The sequence below is a fragment of the Acyrthosiphon pisum genome, chromosome A2, assembly GCF_005508785.2.
Source record: "Acyrthosiphon pisum isolate AL4f chromosome A2, pea_aphid_22Mar2018_4r6ur, whole genome shotgun sequence".
NCBI classification, from domain to species: domain Eukaryota; kingdom Metazoa; phylum Arthropoda; class Insecta; order Hemiptera; family Aphididae; genus Acyrthosiphon; species Acyrthosiphon pisum.
In genome coordinates, this window is record NC_042495.1 from 58,469,830 (window position 1) to 58,477,327 (window position 7,498).

At 27.8% G+C, this 7,498-nt stretch overlaps 1 non-coding gene across 1 annotated transcript; it reads left to right on the top strand.

Moving 5' to 3' along the window:
- Positions 1–4,718: 4,718 nt before the first annotated feature.
- Positions 4,719–4,808, top strand: TRNAY-GUA. Its single transcript is given in 2 exon segments — positions 4,719–4,755; positions 4,773–4,808. It is a non-coding gene; the product is annotated as a tRNA-Tyr (tRNA).
- Positions 4,809–7,498: the final 2,690 nt, after the last annotated feature.

A 7,498-nucleotide genomic window follows, 5' to 3' on the forward strand; every position in this document is an offset into this window, starting at 1 on the left:
TTAACTAAAGTTTATGATATTAATACAGTTTGACCTAGATTAGTTATGAAAACAATATTTTTACGCAAGCTTATAAAATACGAAATCATTAAAGTTTGCATACACATTTTTCTGAGAGTTTGTTACATATTTATTTAATTCTATTTACGTATCTCTCAATAATTATATTCTCGTTCATGTCAAATACAACTTTGGTTAGTCCCACAGCATTGAATAAATAAAATATCCCTCGGTTACCACAAAATGTCTGTGCAAACTTTCTTCTAAAAAATAATACACTCGTGTTAAATTTCATACTTGAGATAATTTTAATTTTGTATGTTAAATTTATTCATGGGCAGGTCAACAGTATTAACTCTTATATTTTTTTGCTGACATTATCTACAAACATCATAATCATATAGTTTACTGATAAAACAAGTCATACGATTGATAATTAAATTTATGTTAAGTTCGATTTTTACGACATTTGAGCTACCCTTTGTATTATTCTGTTCTACCACAATTGTGGATAATATTATATTGCATTACAATGATATTCTTATAGTTTAAACGTCATTCGTGTTCTGCTTCCCATATTTAATACTTTGAGCAACATTATTACATTTTGTTGTATCGGAGTCGAGTTTTTACCAATTTAAGTATAATAATCTATAATAAGGTAAATATAATGAGGTATCTATATTGTATATTATTAATAAATATTTACATATCAAAATAAATGTTTTTTAATTATTGTGCTATGTAATAAATATTACATAGTGAATGAATTATGTAGGTAATAGCCTACCTTGGTACTAATAATCAATATCAAGATACTGTAATATAGATAATATTTACAACTATTCTGTTAAACTGTGTTATTGAAACTGATATTACATTTGAAATACTATAAATCAGAGGTTCCCAAACTTTTTATTGTACGACCCATTTTGAGAATTTTTTAAAATTTGGCGACCCACAATACATTGAATGACCTTTTTTTTTTAGGTATTTAGGTACTTACTAACACTAATTTGTTTCAGATAAATCGCTTTCTTTTCAATAGGTATAACTATTAATCTGTTTGATACGGTGCTGTAAACTCGTAATCGTCAATCTCGCAGATAACGATTAACGAAAAACTGTATTTGAACTTTGAACATCAACGAAAAATATGTATTATATCAAATTATAGCGCGACCCACCAAAAATATAATCGCGACCCACTTTTGGGTCGCGACCCACAGTTTGGGAACCTCTTTATAGTATAAATCATTTTAACAATACCTAGTAGGTATTTAATTTTTAATAGCGACAATAGTTTGAATATTAAGAATTAAAATAAAATAAAGCCCTTAGTAAAAGTTAGCCCAAGTTATAATAAGAGAAGTTATGAATAAATCTTTTCATAATTATATTATATAACTAGCCTACAACCATAAATATAAATAATAATAACTTATTATTATTTATTTTAAGTTATAAGTTTATAAAGTTCAATACTACTGCAAAAATTGTACAAGTCATAGCAATTTTTAGTTTAATTCGCAGAGCAAAATATTATTGAAAATTTAAAATCTTTGTGTACTTATGTATAATGAAGGTATATACACAAAAAATTATAAAAAGTTATCTGTGCGTGAGATAAACTTTAAACAACCGTTAAAACTTGCACTACTTTTTCCATTATAATAATTAAACCAGAATAATAAAGTAAGTACCTAGTTATATTAAATAGGTACTAGTATATACAAGTACAAAACCGTATCTTAGGATATTTTCTAAAATTCTAAATATAATAGGTACCTACAAATATTAACAAACAACAAATCTGCTTAACATAAAGTTTTATAGGAACTTACTCATACATAAGAAATTATTAACATAATTTCAGTATATTTAGTATTCAACTAAATATTAATGCAGTGATAAAAAAAAAATCAATGCTATAGCCAGAAATTTTTCTTTAGGGGGGGGGGGGCACTTCATTTTTTCCTGTAGTTTTTGTAATGCTAAAATATCTAATTTTACCCGTTCGTTTATAAAGTGTACCAATTTACTCTTTTTATAACTATATATTTATGTTAACAACTATGGTACCTACATTTAATATAAGTATATTATAACAATGTACTAACATTGTTGTAAACCTTAGGTTAATGTATCCAATAATATAAGGATATTAATATATTATTATAATATCAATATGTGTTGTAAACAAAACATTTCATTTCGAATATCATTACAATTTACTAACAAGAAATAAGAATACAAGACTATATTGGCTGTTGAAAGCTGATCGTTTTTTCATGCATTTAAACCAATCAGTGGAAAAAATATACTTCCAGAAGTCCAATTTTAATTATGAAAAAATGTTTGAATTTCTACGCTTTTTGTCTGGTTTGTAGGAAGTGAATTATTTATTTTAATTATTCATTTAGTAAAAGGGAATTTTGAACAAAAAAGAAAATTCGTTTGGTACTATATTATGTATATTAAACAATACAACAAATAAAAAATCCATTTCCTATAATACCTAGAAAAGAGATTAAGGAATTCATAAATGTTTTTAAAATTAAAATCTGGCTTTTGGTACTGGCTAAATTTTTTTTTCACTTTTGGGACTTTCGTAGCACACGGGAGTTGATAATTTTTTATCGCAAAATATAGTAAAATTTTCTGCGCATATGTACGTTTCGGATTTCCAAGAATCTTAGCCATAGTTCATCAATCATCTTTAATTACTTAAAGCGTTCAGGGAACTCACGCACGCTAATGATCAGTCACTACACGCACAGTCACATAGCACTATAACGATGGATTAAAAATATTTCCTAAATCCGATCCCTTAAGAATGGTTCGCTTTCGACAGCCTTAAGTTTTTTCATCAAAAAAATTTAAATATTATATAATATAATAAAAAAACAGGTAAGTGGATGTCGCTCACTTTCATTGTCGCCCTTTTTAATAACAATAAAATAACAAGAAGCGGATTTTCATGAGCGTTTGAAGTTCAAATTTTAACATCATTGGATATTCACTCGATTTCTCATGTAGCGATTTTCTTATATTGTATTTTTTTTATAAATAATATATAACAATACATTTTTATTTATTTGGTCTAAAAGCATGAAAGTATAAATATATAATACACGGCCCCTAATATATTTTTACAATAGCAGTTGAACAATATTATAAATACATGTGCACAATTATTTTTATAAATATTTAAAGTTTTAATTTCGACAAAATTTATCAAACTTGAAATTTAAAATGTGGATAAGTGGATATACAGTATGTTACAAGTGAGTCAATTTATACCTAATGGATTGTATTAAACTTGAGTTCAATAATATAATATAATTATATAAGAAAAACGATTCTGAGCGGAGATGCTCTTAAGCGAGAGCGAGAGATCTAGTGGTTTTACAATAGTGTTTTTTTTTTTAAATCCTGTATACAAAATATCTACCAGAAGGAGTGCTTCGATTTCAACATAATAATATAGTACATAATCTTTTAGAAAATTGGATCAAGATGGTATTTTAGAAAGGTCATTTTTCGATTTTCTCAATAGTTATTTAATGCCACAGGAAAAACCACCGAAAAATTACGAAAATCCACTAAAAATGGGATTTTAATTTCTAACACTTGGTTTATCACCATAGAAATGAATAAAAAATAAAAATACCTATTATAATATAAATTAAAATTACAAGATATAATAAATGATAACAATATCCAGACTAATAAACCATCTCCGCTCAGAATCGTTTTTCTTATACAATATTATATGATATTGAATTCAAGTTTAATACAATCCTTTTTACATTGACCCATTTGTGACCTACTGTACAGCAGAGCGATATCCACTCACCCACTATTTTTATTCGTTTCTGTGGTGCTGAACAAAAGCGTTAGAAATTAAAATCCCATTTTTAGCAGTTTTTCGTAATTTGTCGGTGGTTTTTATCGTGGCATTTATTGAGAAAATCGAAAAATTACCTCTTTAAAGTACCATTTTGATCCAATTTGGTAAAAGATATTGTACTATATGTTGAAATCGAAACACTTCTTCTGGTAGTAATTTTGTATACTAAATAAAAAAAAAATAAACATTATTGTAAAGCCACTAGCTTCCTCGCCCCGCTCAGAACCTATAATATAAAATAAGCAAAAAATAAATTTCGGGGGTGGGGGTACGTTCCCCCAGTTCCCCCTCCCTTGTCTGCGGCACTGAATTATATAATTATATAAATTGTATTATTATATAATGTCACATATACCAATAAATTATTGGATATTATTCATACTGATGTATAATCGCAAAATACCTAGGTACTATTTATATACAATTTAATATAACCCAGCCATGTTATTAAATGTATAGAGCAAATCGTGAAATGTTCAATTTACGATTCATAATAGTATCTATATTTTACTTATTGGAAAATAAGCTACATAGCTATAGACTGTAAGCATTGTACCTAAACATTATACTCAAACAAAACAGTTACTAACTTCTTTACGTAAATTTAACATACTACACATATATACGTATCAGCCAGTCAGGCGGTATGCCACGCTCCCACACGGCGCTATGTGATTATACCGACTGTCGAGTATACTTTCGAATAATGTTTAGGTATAAGCCAAGCTATCATTTCGGTATTAGCAAGCTGGTGAAAGTAGAAAAAATATGGTTTAAATGAATTAACAAGCAAAATTGTCTACATCCTTCGGTAGCTCAGTTGGTAGAGCGGTGGACTGTAGTGGCTAAAATCATAGACATCCATAGGTCGCTGGTTCAAATCCGGCCCGAAGGAATTTTTTTTTATTTCATCTACAACAATTTATACTTACACAGTTCGTTGTGCACGGTTACAGTCATTTAAAGTTTAATTGAAACTATTGTCATTATTAAAGCGTCTACTCTCACGCACACGACTGTACTTTGTTAGGTATACGAGTGCACAGGGTCTGATTTACCAATTCATGGGCCCAGTACAATTTAGGTACAATTTTGGGCCCCAAATTGTCCATCTCTATTTTCTTGATAAAATAAAATGTATGCATAATGTATTTTTAAATTAATGTTGTATGTAATTAATTACCTATAATATAATATGAATTTTTGGATCATAGGATAAAATTGTATCGTTAAATTGTTATTATTTAATATACAAGAACACTTTACACTTTCAACATGTCTAATATTAATGTTTAATATTTATTCAAGTAAGTATACAAATAAAAAAGCAACCGTTTATTTTTTTGTTTTAAAAATAGTATTTTTGATTATTAATTATCATTAGTTAAGTATCAAACTAAATGTTTTAAGTAAAATTTGATTTCAGCTAATCTGCTTTCACAAACATTTTGATTGTGCGCTAGTAGATAAACTAGTTCTAAACTAAAATAATGTAAATTTATTTAAGATACCATGTAGTTTTTTTGTTGTTTTAATTTTCTCTTCATTGGACCTCTTAGGTAAGTATTTTTTTGAAATTTGAAACTATTAAATTTAAAATATTAAAACGAATTAATACTAAACAAATTACAAATAGTTGTACAATAAATACGACTGGCGTTTATCGTGTAACTACGCAAGACAATAACTTCAATAGTAGTATTACGACGATAACAACAGCAATTCTATGTTGTTGTCGTCAACGTTGATTAAGGCGGTCGTTTACACTTTATGGAGAAAACCCATCATACTTTATAAAATTATAACCCACTAGAATATCCAAGTAAAATCCAAATCTATTTTGTTTTCCCAAAGTATCATACAAAGTTATACAATTAATATCGCACGCCTGAAGTTGGTGGGCCCCTCTTTTGAGTGAACCCGGTGAAAATGCCCCATTTGTCCTTGCGTAAATATCACGTAAACATTCGAGTGGATTTATCTATTCAAGCAATTTGCTCTTATCTATCTAAGCATAACCTAGGAGAGTCATATTCATAAATCCTAAGTTGAAAATTGATCCACTCGAAACAAAAATAAACATTAAGTAATTGGTTACAAAACACTATTTATTTTGTTCAAAAAAATTTATTTGTATATGTTATTTACCCATTTGTATCACATCAACATTTTTTAATTGAATTAATTATCTAAGAAATGTATATGTGTAGGTACTAGGTACCCTCCATATTTTAATGAAGTAGAATAATACTATTCAAATGACAATACTTACAAAAACATAAAAAAAATATATTATTTTAAAACCAACCCGAAGGCTCGACGTGTATTGAATTTGAATTGCAAACTTTAATAATTAGTAATTATTACGTTGTATGAACCTTGAATTCAAATGATAAACCACTATAATAAAATGTAATTATAGTGTGATGTGCAATAATAACAATAATATAAATTAATAAACACTTAGTAAATTATAGACTATGGTAATGTCAAAAAACCTTCTAACGGATAACTGTGTTCCTCTTAATATTGTTCTACATTTACCCACTGATATAATAGAAATTGTCTGACATACAAAATTCTGACTATAAAGATAGCTACATAATTTAACAAGATATAATATATAGGTATGCAGTATATATTATATACAATTATTCACTTAAGAATTCATATGCAATAATCAACGTAATCGTATTTATCATAGATTTATTTTATTTCATCTAATTTTTACAAATCATTTTCATGCGATTCATTGCGGACAATAATATATTACAATCGTGAAGGAATAAGATAACTCTTAAAGCTCGAAATTTGCATTCTGAACGTTTATGAATGTCCGACCTCGTGACAATGAGAATTTAACGTTAACATTGCAATTCCACAAACAGCAATAATTTATATAAACCCTCGTAAAAGAGTCATATTAACAATATTTTTGTTTTAATTACGTATATTAAAAAATTCCAAAATCAGATTTTGAATAACTCAAATATTGAAGAAAAAAGCCGTTAAGAACGCTAGGTGAGTCACCATGTACCTATATAATTTTATTGAAATATTTCATGAAGACTGAAATTTTCAATTTTGAAATATTTTCAATTGAATAATTTAAAGTATGATATTACAAATTCAGAACCTTGAATCTAACTAAAAATCTTTTAATTAAACGTGCATAATTTGATCTACTAAACTATTGGCATTACCAAAAATACCGAATAATCGATAACACTAGAATAAATTACCGGAAATACTGAATATTGAATGAAAATAGTAAATACCTATCGAAATACATGCACAGCAAATACAGAAATACCGGTATTTGTATCTCAATGCCGTCAGCTGGTATCAGCCGGTGAATGATTGATAGAGATTTCCCAGTTACATACAGATCTTATTTCAGTTTGACGTATTATAATTTACAATTATTGAGTCCTGCATGGACCCCATAGGCGCAATTTTAACTTTTGACTTGGGGAGCTGAATATATTAAAGGCAAGCAGACAATTGCAATATAGCATTTTAAAATTGTATGTCCTATGTTTTTGGAGGGGATACGGCTGAGTTTGGTGGGGGGGGGCTTAGCCC